The following is a 16142-nucleotide window of genomic DNA, read 5'->3' as shown; positions in this document are numbered from 1 at the left end:
GTACCCAAGGACAAGTGTAATAAGCTAGATCCTAAGTTTAGAAAATGCATTTTTCTTGGTTATGGGGATGCTGATGAGATGGGTTATCACCTATGGGATCTGTAGGCTAGGAAGGTTATCTATAGCCATGATGTTGTTTTCCATGAGGAAATAATACATAAGTAGCTTAAGCATGTCGTTGAGGTATGTAGGGTGATATTTCAGGGGGAGTCTCCTGCTACTGTAGGCCCTAGATCCAGTTTTGGGCTAAGACAGTTAGTATACTACAATACACTTGATAAATCTCTCTTGACTATCAGGTTGCAAAGGAGGTATGGTCTGGAAGACATCCCTCATATGCTCATTTGTGTGTCCTTGGTTGTGAGGCTTTATGTCATGTACCCAAGGATAAGCATAATAAGCTAGATCCTAAGTTTAGAAAATGCATCTTTCTTGGTTATGGGGATGCCAATGTGATGGGCTATCTTCTTTGGGATCCACAGGCTCGAAAGGTTATATGCAACCATGATGTTGTTTTCCATGAGGAGAAAATGCATAAGCCACTTGAGCATGTCATTGAGGTACGCAGGGTTATAGCTCAAGAGGAGTCTCTTGCTATTGTAGTTAGGCTCCACAACTAGTTTTGGGCTAAGCCAGTTACTATACTACCGTACACTTGATAATTCGGTCCCCTTGTACTGCCTCTTGACTATCACATTGCAGAGGAGGCACAGTTTGAAAAACCTCCCTCATATGCTCATTTGCGTATCTTTCGTTGTGAGGATTTCTGCCATGTATCCAAGAACATGCGTAATAAGCTAGATCCTAAGTTTAGAAAATGCATCTTTCTTGGTTATGGGGATGCTGATGAGATGGGCAATCACTGTGGGATCCACAAGCTTGGAAGGTTATACGCAGCCATGATGTTGTCTTCCATGAGGAGAAAATCATAAGCAGCTTGAGCATGTCATTGAGGTATGCAGAGTGATATTTCAAGAGGAGTCTCCTGCTACAGTAGAGGCCCCGTAGCTAGTTTTGGGGGGCTAAGATAGTTACTATACTATCATACAGTTGATAAATCGGTCCCCATGTATTTCTCTTAACTATCAGGTTATAGAGGAGGTATGGTTTGGAAAATCTCCCTCATATGCTCATTTGTGTGTCTTTGGTTGTGAGGCCTTCTGCCATGTATCTAAGGACAAGTGTAATAAGCTAGATCCTAAGTCTAGAAAATGCATGTCTCTTGGTTATGAGGATGCCAATTGTTAGAAATCAAGCTCACCGTCAGTGTGTCTTTATCTATGACCGACATCTATAACAGCTAGTGTGTGCAGCTGTCTACATGTGACTACATTAAATAAGTTGGGTTAGTAGTCAGTTAGTGACCTGACTAGAGTTAGTCTGTCTACTCTACATTTACACTAGGTCACTTTATCTTTGTATGGTGTGTGCTTTTCAGTTTAGTGTGTGGAACATGAAGGAATGAGCTTGAGAGCCTGAAGGCTCATGGATATGGTGTTTTCCCTGTTTCTCTCTCCTCTTTGAACATGGTATCAGAGCTTTGCCAGGTTGAGCTCTCTGGAGCAGGAGGGAGTCAAGAAGACTTGAAGAAGCTGAAGAACAAGGTTTTTTGAAAACAAGAACAGGCTGCCATTACTCTGTCAAGGTATGCATTTGCTCATTTTGGACTCCATGCTTTATCACAATGGTTGAGGCCTTTCTGGGAGCCTTGGTAGGCATCTTTGAGCATATGTAAGTGGTCATTGAGCCTCATGATGAGGAGGACCAACTGCCAACAAGGTCTGGGAATTTGCCTGAACTGCGCCTGTTGATCTGGGTGGACTGCAACCTGTCAAACTTCAGTGGGGCACTTGGACAAGACTCATAGGGCATGTATGCTCACTCTTGAAGGTATTTGAAGTGTACAAGAGGTAAATGCTTGAGTGGGAGCTCTATTATGAGCTCGAGTAATAGACACAGACCTGTAATCAGTTCTGAACTACTGTAAACATGAATGGACAGCATGCATTCAGTCATTATTGACATATAGGAGCCTTGTACTACACTCAAAAGGCATCTTTGAAGCACAAGAATGTGTCAAAGCAGGTATATATTGGATCAAATATCTTGGAGCTGAGATTTCTTGCTCAGAATACTCAGATCTAAAAATCATTGACAGGTTGAAAACTGTCATACACAGTCAATGACAAGCATTGTGTATTACTGAAGCAATACAGGTCATCTTTGGGGTTCCATCATCTATATGAACTGACCTATACATGCTGAATGTATGGAAGATTGAAGCAAGCAATGAGCATCATTGAAAGCTGAATTTTGAAGCTGAAGTAAATGCAGTCACACTATCTTGGTTAATTACAAATAGCTCATGAAGTTTATGCCATTGGTCAATGAAGACAGGTTGTCTATGCCTACTCAGATGCTCATGTATTGAACTTGCCACTAAAAAGTAAATGTATGACATGGTCGGAAGACATTTTGGAGCTGCTTGGAGCTTGGTATGCTGAATTTTGGTTGACTACAACTTGCAACTAAATTTGTTGACACTTGTATGTGCTGGTTATGCACTGTTCTGTGCCTCTATGCTCATGTCTTGACTGCCAAATGTACTAGCAGCTACCTGGGAGATTTTGGAGCATGTATGACATGATTACCACTCAGTTTTGGACTTGAAATTGCTGCTGGTTACTCACAGTTTACAGTTTTCAGACTGCATGTATGTACCCTGGCAGTGAGGTTACATAAGCTTAAGCTGAAGTAAACACATAGCTTATGTATTGACAGTTATATCTACAGTTGAGACCACTTGTTTGTGGGTTGTTTTGGGGTGTCAGTGGACTGAAATACCCTGTTTTTTTTTCTGCAATTTAGTGTAGAAAACTGTCATAAACTATTACGGACTGAACTTGGGCAGAGTCATACTTATTGGTCTGCAGGGAGTCAGGCACTTGATAGATAGTCGATTGCATAATGGCTAATGCACATGGGACTGGCAATATCACTCAGATAGTTGGAGAGAAGTTGGATAACAAGAACTTTGTATTATGGAAATTCAGAATGGAAAACTTTTTGGTTGGCAGAGATTATTGGGATCTATGTACAGGAGATGAAGTTGCTCCTGAGTTGCCTGAACACAATCCAACAAATGAATAGAAAAGAGCCTACAGGCTATGGAATGAAAGAGCATGCAAGGTGCTGCATTGGTTTTCTTTATGTATATCTGATGCTATGGTAATTCAAATCACAGGATGTGAGACTCTGAAGGATGCTTGGGGCATACTGATGAAAAATTATGGAACCATGACACATGCAAGGAAGATCCAGTTGAAACAGCAGTTCAACAACATGTCTAGGAATGACAAGAGCATCCAGGCATATACCACGGAGATTAAGACCATAGCTGATCAACTTGCTACTATTGGCTCAAGTGTATCAGAAGATGATATGATTGTTGTTGCTTTGAATGGCTTAGACAAAGAGTACAAAGCTTTTGACACTTCCATTTTTGTCAGAGAAGAGCCCCTAGCTGGGAAGAGCTAGTTACCTTGTTGCTGCATGAGGAAGTCAAACTTGGTTTGAATACAGGTTCCAGTGCATCTCAGAGTAGAGACACTGTGTTATACTCTAGCCAGTGTGGCAGAGGATCTAGAGGTCATGGTTCATTTCGAGGTCGAGGTGACACTCGTAATACTTATGGACAGCAACAGCAGCAGAGTAATTGGCATGGTGCAAATACACAAGGCCACCGTGGATCTGGTGGGTTTAGAGGCAGGGGGAGATCACCCCGAGGTAGAGGTGGTGGATCTGGTTCATGGCAGTCATCTGATCAGTCCAACAGGGACAAGGACTGCCATTATTGTGGTTGATATGGGCATATTGCAAAGGATTGTTACAAGAAGCAGGGAGATATGAAGGCAAAGGGCAGACGACATGAGTACTATGCATCTTCTAGTGGTTCTCATGATGAGCCAGTTGATAGACTCTTTGCCATGCAGCATGTATCTAAAAATGCATAGAGATGACAGATGGTACATTGACTCTAGAGCATCAAACCACATGACACCGTCTGGAGAGTGGTTTGATGAGATGGTTGTAGGTACACATGGTCATGTATGTACTGGGGATGACACCCAACATGACATAAAGCATAAAGGGATTGTTCCTCTTATGATGCCTGATGGCAAGAAGAAAGGCCTGCATGATGTATTACATGTACCGACCATAACAAAGAATCTATTGTCTGTGGGTCAAATGGCAGAACAAAATTTGCAAGTGAGGTTCAACAAAGATGGGTGTTTCATTGAGGAGTATGGAAATGGCTGCAAGTTAATTGCCAAGGGCAAAAGGGATGGCAAGATGTTTACATTGGATGCGACCATTCTGGGACTCAACGCAGCCATGTTTGCTCATGATGAGAGTGCCATTCGGGATGTAGAGATTTGGCACAAGCGGATTGGACATGTCAATGTACAAAAGTTGAAATCTATGCAGCAAAAAGAAGTAGTACTGGATTACCTAAATTCAAGTATAATGATTTTGGTCATGTATGCCCTGCATGTCAGTTTGGGAAGCAGGCACGATTTTCTTTCATGAGACATGTAAAAAACAGCACTAGGCCTTTACAGTTGGTGCACTCTGATGTCTGGGGTCCTTCACATAATGCTTCTTTTGGCGGTGCATGGTATTATGTCTCATTTATTGATGATTTCAGCAGGTACACTTGGCTTTATATTTTGAAGCATAAGGATGATGTGTTTGATGCATTCAAAGACTTCAAGAAACATGTTGAAAATGAATTGGGCTGTTACATATAATGCTTGAGATCAGATGGAGGAGGTGAATATGTCTCAAACTACTTTGACAGGTATCTTGCTAAACATGGGATTAGAAGACAGCTCACATGCAGTTATACACCGCAGCAAAACGGTGTTGCAGAGAGGAAAAACAGGGTTTTGATGGAGTCAGCTAGAGCTATGCTGAATGAAAAATGTCTGCCAAATGGTTATTAGGCTGAAGCAGTGGTGACTACTATCTATGTGCTGAATCAAACCCCTACAGCAGGAATTCATGATGTCACTCCGTATGAACGACTGTATGGTCATAAACCTCATATTTCACACTTGAAGGTATTTGGCAGCATTGCATATGTGCATATACCGGATGAGAAGAGGAAGAAATTGGATCCTAAGGCAGTGAAAAGTGTGTTTATAGGATATGCACAGGAACGGAAAGCTTATAAGTGTTATGTACCTTCTACGCATGAGATACTCATAAGCAAAGTTGTGGTATTTGATGAGTTAGCATCCTGGTATGGAAATCCTGTTGCAGTGCCTACTGATGGCTCACCCAATATGAGTCATGCTGAAAATACTTCTACAGAGAGTACTTCCATGAGTGGTCAGATAGGTGATGTATCATCTACAGTGAGTCCTTGGACAGGACGATTACGAAGTCGCACTACTGCATCCATTGACATGGATATGTCAATGAGGGGGAGAATAGATAAGGGAAAAGAAAAGGTTTTTGAAGATGTAACAGGTTCACTCACTGCAGGTTATGATTCATCTAGCAATGACAGCTTAGACAGTGAATTGGGGATTACATCTGTTATGACGCCAGGTGCTAGGCAGAGCCGTTATGTGCCGCCTCATGAGAGGCAAGCTCACAGTGAGCCACAGCTCAAGAGATCAGAGAGGGTCAGACAACCTGTTGACAGGTATACTTACACTGGATATCCAGCCCGTCATTATGCTTATATGACAAAAGTAACAGGTTTTAGAGAACCAAGTAAGTTTGATGAGGCAGTTGTTGCAGATGAGAATTGGCGTGCTCCTATGGATGAGGAATATTCAGCTTTGGTTGAAAATGGTACACGGGATTTGGTACAGTTGCCTGAGGGCAAAACGCCTATTGGATGCAAGTGGGTGTATAAGGTAAAATGTAAATCACATGGATCATTGGAAAGATATAAGGCCAGGCTGGTTGCAAAAGGGTATGCGCAGCAGTATGGTCTTGATTATGAGGAGACTTTCAGCCCTATAGCAAAGATGGCTACAGTTAGAACTGTGATTGCTTTGGCAGCAGCTAGAGGCTGGAAACTATGGCAGATGGACGTAAAGAATGCATTTCTCAATGGAGAATTACAGGAAGAGGTTTACATGGAACAGCCTGAAGGCTATGTACATCCAGAATTTCCAGCACATGTATGTCGGCTAAAAAAGGCACTATATGGGCTGAAACAGGCACCTAGAGCATGGAATGCTCGCATCAACAGTTATTTACAGCAACATGGTTTCCGATTGGGAGATGCTGATCATAGTCTGTTTGTGAAGAAGACAAATAGTGGCTATGTTTTCCTAATTGTCTATGCTGATGACTTAATCATTACAGGAGATGATGAAAATGGGATTGCAGAAATAAAGACATGTTTACAAGCTGAGTTTAAGGTCAAGGATCTTGGAGAGCTGAAATATTTTTTGGGGATTGAGGTTGTCTCTACACCTCAAGGCATATGGCTGCTACAGAAGCAGTATGCTCATGACATGTTACAGAAATATGGTATGGCTGACTGCAAGCCTATGGATACGCCTTTGGAGCAAAATGTCAAGCTGCAGATTGATGTTGGGACAGAGATTGAGAATGTTACTATGTACAGATAGATGGTAGGCAGCTTGATCTATCTCACGATCACTAGACCTGACTTGAGCTATGCTGTGGGGCTGATCAGTCAGTTCATGCAGAAGCCTCGCAAACCACACTTGGATGCAGTCAGAAGAATTCTGAGATATGCAAAGAGTACCACAGATCATGGGCTGTTTTATGCATATGGAAAACCCCTTGACTTGATGGGGTACACTGATGCTGACTGGGCTGGTTGCACGTATGACAAGAGGTCAACCAGCGGCTATGCATTTGGATTGGGTAGTAGCATGATCAATTGGCAGAGTAAGAAACAGCTTACAGTTGAATTATCTAGTATGGAAGCAGAGTATCGTGGTGCGGCCTTAGCGGCCTGTGAAGCTAAGTGGTTACAGAAGTTGCTAAATGACTTGGGAGTACACTTGGACAATAAAGTCAAGCTGTACTGTGACAATTTGAGCAGTGTTATGTTAGCTAGCAATCCTGTTTATCATGCAAAATCAAAACACATTGAGGTTCACTACCATTTCATCAGGGAAATGGTTTTAGCAGATCAGATTGACTTGGAGCATGTGAAGAATGAAGACCAGGTAGCAAACATCTTTATCAAATCACTTGGTAAAGATAAGTTCATTCACTTTAGACAGCTACTTGGAGTGATGCAGATGATTTGAGTTTTGTTTTTGAGCTTGAGGGGGAGTGTTAGAACTCAAGCTCACCGTCAGTGTGTCTTTATCTATGACCGACATCTATGACAGCTAGTATGTGCAGCTGTCTACATGTGACTACATTAAATAAGTCAGATTAGTAGTCAGTTAGTGACCTGACTAGAGTTAGTCTGTCTAGTCTACACTTACACTAGGTCACTTTATCTTTGTATAGTGTGTGCTTTTCAGTTTAGTGTGTGGAACATGAAGGAATGAGCTTGAGAGCCTGAAGGCTCATGGATATGGTGTTTTCCCTGTCTCTCTCTCCTCTTTGAACACCGATGAAATGGGCTATCGCCTACGGGATTCGTAGGCTTGGAAGGTTATATGCAGCTTGAGCATGTCATTGAGGTACATAGAGTGATATTTTAGGAGGAGTCTCCTAATACTATAGGCCCCATAGCCAGTTAGTTTTGGGCTAAGACAGTTAATGTACTGTTGTATACTTGATAAATTGGTCCCCATGTATTGCTCTTGACTATTAGGTTGCAAAGGAGGTATGGTCCGAAAAACCTCCCTCGTATGCTCATTTGTGTGTCTTTGGTCGTGAGGCTTTCTACCATGTACCCACCAAGGACAAGTGTAATAAGCTAGATCCTAAGTCTAGAAAATGCATCTTTCTTAGTTATGGGAATGCCGATGAGATGGGCTATTGCCTATGGGATCCACAGACTCGGAAGGTTATCTACAGCCATGATGTTGTTTTCCATGAGGAGAAAATGCATAAGCATCTTGAGCATGTCATGTAGATCTGAAGGGTGATATTTTAGGAGGAGTATCCTACTACTGTAGGCCCCAAAGCCAGTTTTGGGCTAAGATAGTTACTATATTGCTGTACACTTGATAAATTGGTCCCTATGTATATTCTTGACTATCAAGTTTTGTAGAGGAGATATGGTCTGGAAAACCTCCCTCATATGCTCATTTGTGTGTCTTTGGTTATAAGGCTTTCTGTCATGTATCCAAGGACAAGCATAATAAGCTAGATCCTAAGTCTAGAAAATGCATCTTTCTTGGTTATGGGGATACTGATGAGATGGGCTATCGCCTATGGGATCCACATGCTCAGAAGGTTATCTATAGCCATGATGTTGTTTTCCATGAGGAGAAAATGCATAAGGAGCTTGAGCATGTCATTGAGGTACACAAGGTGATATTTCAGGAGGAGTCTCAAGCTACTGTAGGCTCCACATCCAATTTTAGGCTAAGACAGTTACTATACGGCCATACACTTGATAAATTGGTCCCCGTATACTACTCTTGACTATTAGGCTGTAGAGGAGGTATGGTTTGGAAAACCTCCCTCATATGCTCATTTTCGTGTCTTTGGTTGTGAGGCTTTCTGGCATGTACTCAAGGACAAGCGTAATAAGCTAGTTCATAAGTCTAGAAAATGCATCCTTCTTAGTTATGGGGATGCTAATGAGATGGGCTATCACACTTATGGGATCCGCATGCTTAGAAGGTTATCTGTTTTCCATGAGGAGAAAATGCATAAGCAGCTTGAGCATGTTGTTGAGGTATACATGGTGATATTTCTGTAGGAGTCTCTTGCTACTGTAGACCCCACAACTAGCTTTGAGTTGGTCTACTAGAGATAGATAATAGTTTGTGTAGTTTGAGCCCTCTATGGATTATGTTATGGTGATAGATGCCAGTGAGCCTCTTACTTATGATGAGGCCATGCACAGAGGTGATAGTCACTCTTAAGAGAGGGCCATGCAATCATAGTATGACTCACTATAGAAAAATCATACGTGGGATTTGGTTAATCTAGTCTTCCATGTGAAGATGAAGCACATTGAGGTGTGTTACAACTTTATACATCAAGAGATCATTTTGAGAAAAAGTCCATTGAGCTTTCAAGACCTCAACTGACCAAAATCCTATGATTTGCTCACTAAAAGCCTCTTAGTGGAGTGTTTTTCCTTCCTTAGGAAAGTGATGGGTGTTGGATGAGATAATGTGTTTCCGCATCCTATTGTACTTATGTATATTTTTACTTTGTTACTTTTTTATTGTCATCTCCTCACTAGGACACATTTGCCTTTAAGTGGGAGGTTGTTAAGGATAAAGGTGTCTATGGCTAGCCGCCCGTGTATTAGTTACACTAACAATAGCCATATACTTGCACACTTGTACAATGTAGGTGGTGGGTGCCCATCACTATCACTTCATTCTTTATTCTTTTAGTGACATTTGAATAAAGGGAAAGTCGGTTACACATTGTGACTGTTGGAGTTCCCACATCTTTTGTGTGTGTGTGTGTGTGTGTGTGTGTGTGTGTGTGTGTGTGTGTTGCTCTTACTTCTTTCACCATAGCTCTTGCTTTCACTTCGTGCTTCCACATTGGGGCTCACTCCCTACATCTTTCATAGGCTCTAGCGCCTTATTCAACTTGGTTGCAGTTGGGGAAGCAATCCTTAACCCATATCTCTACATCAAGTTATTTTTAAATTTCTTTCGACAACTAGGGGGACATCATTAGCAACTATTGAAATGTCAAATTAGGGTGAAAAATATCTAGATCCTTCACCGGGTCTTATTCTTTTATGGAATCCATGAGCTTCTCCAAGTGGCTGGGGAATGGGGCTATACCCACTTTCATTTTTCCTATTTCTTCAAGCAAGGACTGTATCACTACTCCTTTTATCACTAGAGGTACATCTACCTCTTTTGTCTCTTGGACCTCAAGTTCTACGTCCTAGACGGCTCTATATCCTGCTATGGCAGGGGACTATTTTGCACTATACTATCATGTATTGTATTGCTATGTGGCTCTGTTGGGAGCTTGAACTTCATAGTTTTTGTAGGTGGAATATTATCTTCTAGAACTATTGGTTCTCTTTTCTTGATACACGTAACTGCAACTACCTCCAATTCCACTAAGTTGGAGGTTGTGTCGTGTGCTTTCTATTGGCTATCAGTGGCATTAGCCTTTCTAGGGGCTAGACTTGTCAGGATTGTGGGAGAGAAGGAAGGAGTCTCACTTGTAGCTTTCCTGCTTGCACAATGGGGGAATACACACAAAGGTGGAGGCTGAAAACAGTTTTCCTTTTCTTAGTTGTGTAAGCCAAAAGAACTCAAGTACATAGAAATAGAAGAACCCTATATATGGGTCTCAAACCAAACTCAACTAACTAAGGTGGCATACTAACTGAGCCACAAACTAGAGTAGATAAGGATAGCTGTCATCTAGCTATTATTCATGGGCGGTGTACCAACCGCATCTGCAATTGACAAGCCGGTGACATAAATGCATAACGGTCACCCTGGCATATCACGAGTGGAGCTCGATATCTCAACACTCCCCCTCGAGCTCAATCCCAATTCCTGCACACCAAGCAAGTCTCTGAACTTGCGCAGCTTCTCTGCGCCCAATGCCGTCGTGAATATGTCAGCTACCTGATCCTCTGTGCTGACATAAACTAGATCAATAAGACCTAGTAGAACCCTCTCCCACACATAGTGATAATGCACCTCAATGTGCTTTGTTCTAGCATGATAGAATGGGTTATTTGCCAAGTGTATACTACTCATGTTGTCACAATAAATGACAACTGGCCCATCTGTAGGCTGATGCATATCATAAAGTAGCTTATGCAACCAAGCTACCTCATATGCAGCCATTGCTGCGCCCCTGTACTCAGCCTCTGTGCTTGACAAGGCAACTGTAGGCTATTTCTTGCTGCTCCAAGTGATTGCAGCACTCCCAAAAGAGAACACATATCCACACTGGTAGATCGTCTATCAGAAATACTACCAGCCCAATCAGCATCAATGTATCCATACAACTGTATCTGAACCCCAGTCTCATAAAATAGTCCATACTGCAATGTGGACTTCACATACCTGAGTATGCGTCTAGCCGCATCCAAATGTGGTTTCCTTGGAGCCTGCATAAACTGACTTACCAATCCAACAACATAGCTCAAATTAGGCCTGGTAATAGTCATATAAATCAAACTTTCTACTATGCGTCTGTACATAGTAGGGTCTTCCAGAAGCTCACCTGCATCTGTGCTCAGCTTCACATTCTGCTCCAAAGGAACTGAAATAGGCTTACAGCTTGTCATCCCATATTTGGACAGCATGTCCAATCCATACTGCCTCTGCAAGAGCCATATCCCACTTGGTGATCTAATCACCTCAATGCCCAAGAAATAACGTAGCTCTCCCAAATCCTTCATCTCAAACTTCTGCTTCAATAGCATTTTCACATAAAGGATATCTTCATCACTGTCACCTGTGATAATCAAATCATCAACATAAATGACAAGCAGCATAATACCTTTCTCTGTTTTTCTCACATAAAGTGAGAAATCTGCCTTGGAAATCTGAAAGCCAATAGTGACAAGATACTGTCCTATCTTGTCAGACCATGCTCTAGGTGCTTGCTTCAAGCCATACAAGTCTTTCTTCAACCTGCAAACAAACTCAGGATGAACAGCATGCACATAACCTGGTGGCTTCTCCATATAGACCTCTTCTTGCAAATCACCCCATGCATGTATCAACGACTGCATATTGTTTCGAGATGAATACGAGACTATGGAGACATGTCCAAAGTGTAGTGCTCACAGGTATCAACAGGACTTGCAAGGGCAAACCATCCCTCAAAAAGTTCTTAGACACTTTCCGCTCATCCCTCGCATAAACCACATGTTTCGCACGTCTGCCATGGCAAGCTTGACAACTTGGCATGTGCAGAATAGGTCCACGGATGGAGTTCAACGAATATCAGCGGATTCGCGCGCATGGAGCCACATTGACTCTACCTTCCCAGGCTTTGCGCGAGAGCCAAGGAATCTTTGGCTCGGTCTCGCCATGGATGGTGTGAACCCATTCGGTCTGCGCTCGACTTCTTACAGTGTGTGGCCTATAGTGCTTGTCAACTACAACATCTCTCCATGGCTTTCTACGAAGAAAGGACATCTCATCCTTAGCTTGCTCGTCCCGGGCCGCGTGGACGGAGATGGGAGAGGGCCCATCTTAGGCAGACTCCTAGGGGTTATGGATACCTAGTGGATAGTAGGTCAGGAGCCATCATCATGAATGATGAGGGGAGGAGGATGATGGCTCGCATGAGAGAGTTGTGCCAACAAGTTTTTCGGCACAACGTTCTAGATCATTGGAGGAACATACCGGAGGGGAGCAAGGACTGCATAGTAGCATCCTTGCACAAGGAGTTCCCGGTGCCAGCTGCAGTAGATAGATTCTCTACGGGCTGGATGATGGATTGCATGTGTGCATACATGTCACATAGACGATCCGACGCACGCAAGGCAATCAAGAGTGGGGCTCCAAAGCCTGAGTGGTTAGATGCAGATGACTGGCGCCAACTGAGGGAGGAGGCTACAGATTCGCCAGGACGTTGGAGTCAGCAGCGAGAGGCGGCAAGGGCACGAATCGAGGCCGAATCGATGCATCATCTTGGGAGTGGCGGCCACAGGACATATTTGGAGGACTTTGTAAGTTTCTCTTTTGTTTTGCTTATTTGTTTTTTTGAGATATTCTTTGTACTGACAATCATGTTTCTAACAGTTAGCATTTTGTTTTCTTTGTAGCACTCCATTACAAATCGCGATCCGCAAGGCCTTAAGACTCGATATGTAGAGAGGCACGGTCTCAGGGCATTGATCGACCGATTGCATAGACGCGGCGGCCTTGTAAGTCACTCATCTTTCTTATCCGTAGTTACCATGAGATATTTGAATGCATTATTGTATGGTGGATTGATATGTTGTTTCTTTTTCTGCAAAATCCGTTTGATGCTCCTTTGCGGCGGGACGAGCTTTCGGGGGACGAGGATTTGTAGCTCGCCCTTGGATCCTTAGAGCTCACACACCTTTAGTTTTTAGTCGCTTGATCTATGTAGACATTTTCTATGTATTAGTGATATCGTTTCATGATTGTACCAATCGCATTTTATGCGATCATGTATTTATTTCATGTATCAGTTTTATGATTTCAGTATAGATTCTTTTTGTTTGCAAGCGCTTTGTATGCAGTAGTGCAGAAACTATTTTGTATGGCTCTCATACAGCACACAGTGCTATATCTGCCCTGCCACAAATTTTTTTTTCTCTGTTACCATCGCTATTTGCGTCGCAAATTTACTGCTCGCGTCGCTATTGGCGTCGTTATAAGCGTCACAAATTTACTGGTTGCGTCGCTATATGCGTCGCGCATATAGCGACGCAAATAGCGATGCATATAGCGACGATTCTATGGCGTCGTCAATAATGACGCTTTTTGCGATGACGGGGACAAATTTTGTTGTTTGTATTTTCGTCGCTTTAAACGTCGCTATAAGGTCTATATATTGTAGTGGCACACAGATGAAAAGTCTATTATATTCTTTCTCATCCTTTAAATTAAAAAATATTAAGGGTTTCCCCATCCCCCTTAGGCATCCTACCCATTTTGTGGTTCTTTTTAGTTGGTCATGGACCTTTTTACATGCAAGTAAGCTTTAATCTTGATAAAGGAATAAACTATAATGAAAATGCTAGTTGCTTAGTGTAGCTTGCATAGGAGGGAGCCTAGCTCTCATAAAATAACCATGCCGAGTGTTACAAAAATAACTACATTCTCCTAAATTTGTATAAAAAATTGTAGGGTTGACTTTCTTTGTCTGGCTTCTTGCTACCTTACGAGGACTCAATTTGGCTTGAGTGCAATTGGACTAGAATCTAAGTGTTAGAGTTGAATGAACTTCGATACAAGTTAGGTCCGAGTATGTCACAACTCTATAGAAACAGAATTTGTATCCTTTTTCATTAATTTGTCTATATAATGATTTATTAAATTTATTTCCTTTGCACTAATTAGATATAAAGAAAAGTCCATTGGAGCTGGCCACTGATGAGTGGTCACAGGTTATGGTGGACCCACGCGGTGGGTTAGAGAAAAGATAGTTCACACTTCCACCTATATGACCCGATTGGGCGCCTGTGACTAGAACTCACGCATATCAGGGTTAGACTCGCACACAGAAAGGATTGATGCCTTGAAGTGTGGGCTAGATCCACCAGAACAGACAGTTACAATCAACAAGATGGCATGATCATGAAATGCTTGTATAATGTGCATGTGTGGGCTGAAAGCTTGAAATGCACATTTCTTTGCATAAGAAAGTCACATGAAGATTCGGATACCATTTTTGCAATGTACACGAAAAAAGCTTTCATATGATACCCATATTGGGGGGGTCCCTAAATTTTAGGAGATCCCTAAATTTTAGGAGGTCCCTAGATTTTAGGAGCCTCAAATTAGCCTAAAAATGCTAGTCCTAAAAAATAGGGATGTCATTCTAAAAATAGTAAGTTCTGTACTCTGACTGTGCTTACTAAATTTGGTTGTTTCTATTCTTGACAGTATTCAACCCAAAAAGGAAGGCCATAGAGAAGAGACAAGTGTCAAGACACTTGTCACACAAGTTTCCAAGTGTCCCACCACTTGTCACATCTCATGACATGTGGCTGGACACTTGTCTTGTGCTACTCCACTTTCCCCTTTTGTATTAGCTCTCCCCTCTCCTATAAATAAGAGCTCGTTTTTCTTCATTGATCATCATTTTTCTTTGCTGTAAACTCATGAACAGCACCCACAGATAGCCAGAAACTGGCCCCATCCATCCCCATCATCATCCCCCACTTCTCCATTATCAAATTCCTCCATATTCCCTCTTCTATCACTGTTTTTTTTACAAGACAACAAGCCTGTAAATTCATTACAGCACCTCCTTCTCGAGCTCTTTCTTCCATTTTAGCTACAAGAAGTAAGCCCTATCCATGTACTGCTGATCAACGATGGAGAAAGGCTGAATTTCCCTTTTTCTTCTCTCATATTGTAAAGAAATCAGTTCTTATCATTGCATAATAGATAATGCATGTGTGTTTGTACATCTTTGCATGATCTTGTGAGAGTGAGAATTACTTCTTCTCACTCTCAGGTTGATTGTAACTGAGCTCTTCCCTAAGGGACTTGGGTTGAGCAGAAATACATTCCTTCGAGGGGGGGGGTTGCCCATCTTCAACCCTCAATCTTGTCTCCATTACTTTTACATTTTCATGGCTATAATTTTGTGAGTAATTTTCATTTTTAGCTTTAAGTGTTCATTCTCTTTTATATTAAATCTTGAAAACAAGCAAATATCATAATTGTTAAGCATACTATGTTGTTCGGGGCGTTTACAGAGTAGATGGATCCCAACCAAGTTTAGGTCTATGTGGATCTAGATGGGTACTTGGATTCAAGTGGATCTATCAAATTTGAATGTGTCACTTGATGTAGATTATGACTTGAATGTAAATGGTCACTGAGACTTGGATGGTCAATTGAAATCGAATGGTCGTATGAGTGCTAGGCCTTGAATGGCTATGTACTTAATGGCTGTCAAGTCCCTTTCCTCTCTCTACCTTGATTGGTGTTGACTTTAATGAGGCACCCCAAATTAAATTATATTCCCTCTAACAATATCTATGGCCATTCAATATAATCTAGGAAGGAAGCTTCGTTTTGTGCAACTTTTGATCTTTGAGTGTTTCAATTAGAAAAATCTCATTATCCTCTTTTCAAATGCAGCTCAAAATCCCCAATTCTTACGTATCCTCTTTGCCTCTCGAGTACTCTTAGTAGTCAAATGAGTTGCACTCAAATCGAATGCCCTCAACACTCGAGTGAATGTAACCCACAACATACTATAGAGAGAGTTCTTTCAACCTCTCTTCTCCTCTACATACCCAACCTATTATTTCCTTAGCTGCACATGCATAATCTCTATTATAATAGGCC

Source organism: Lygodium microphyllum, chromosome 14 (genome assembly GCF_053477565.2).
Source record: "Lygodium microphyllum isolate KBCC chromosome 14, Lygodium_microphyllum_v1.1.10, whole genome shotgun sequence".
Classification (NCBI taxonomy): domain Eukaryota; kingdom Viridiplantae; phylum Streptophyta; class Polypodiopsida; order Schizaeales; family Lygodiaceae; genus Lygodium; species Lygodium microphyllum.
This window is presented reverse-complemented; position numbering follows the sequence as displayed.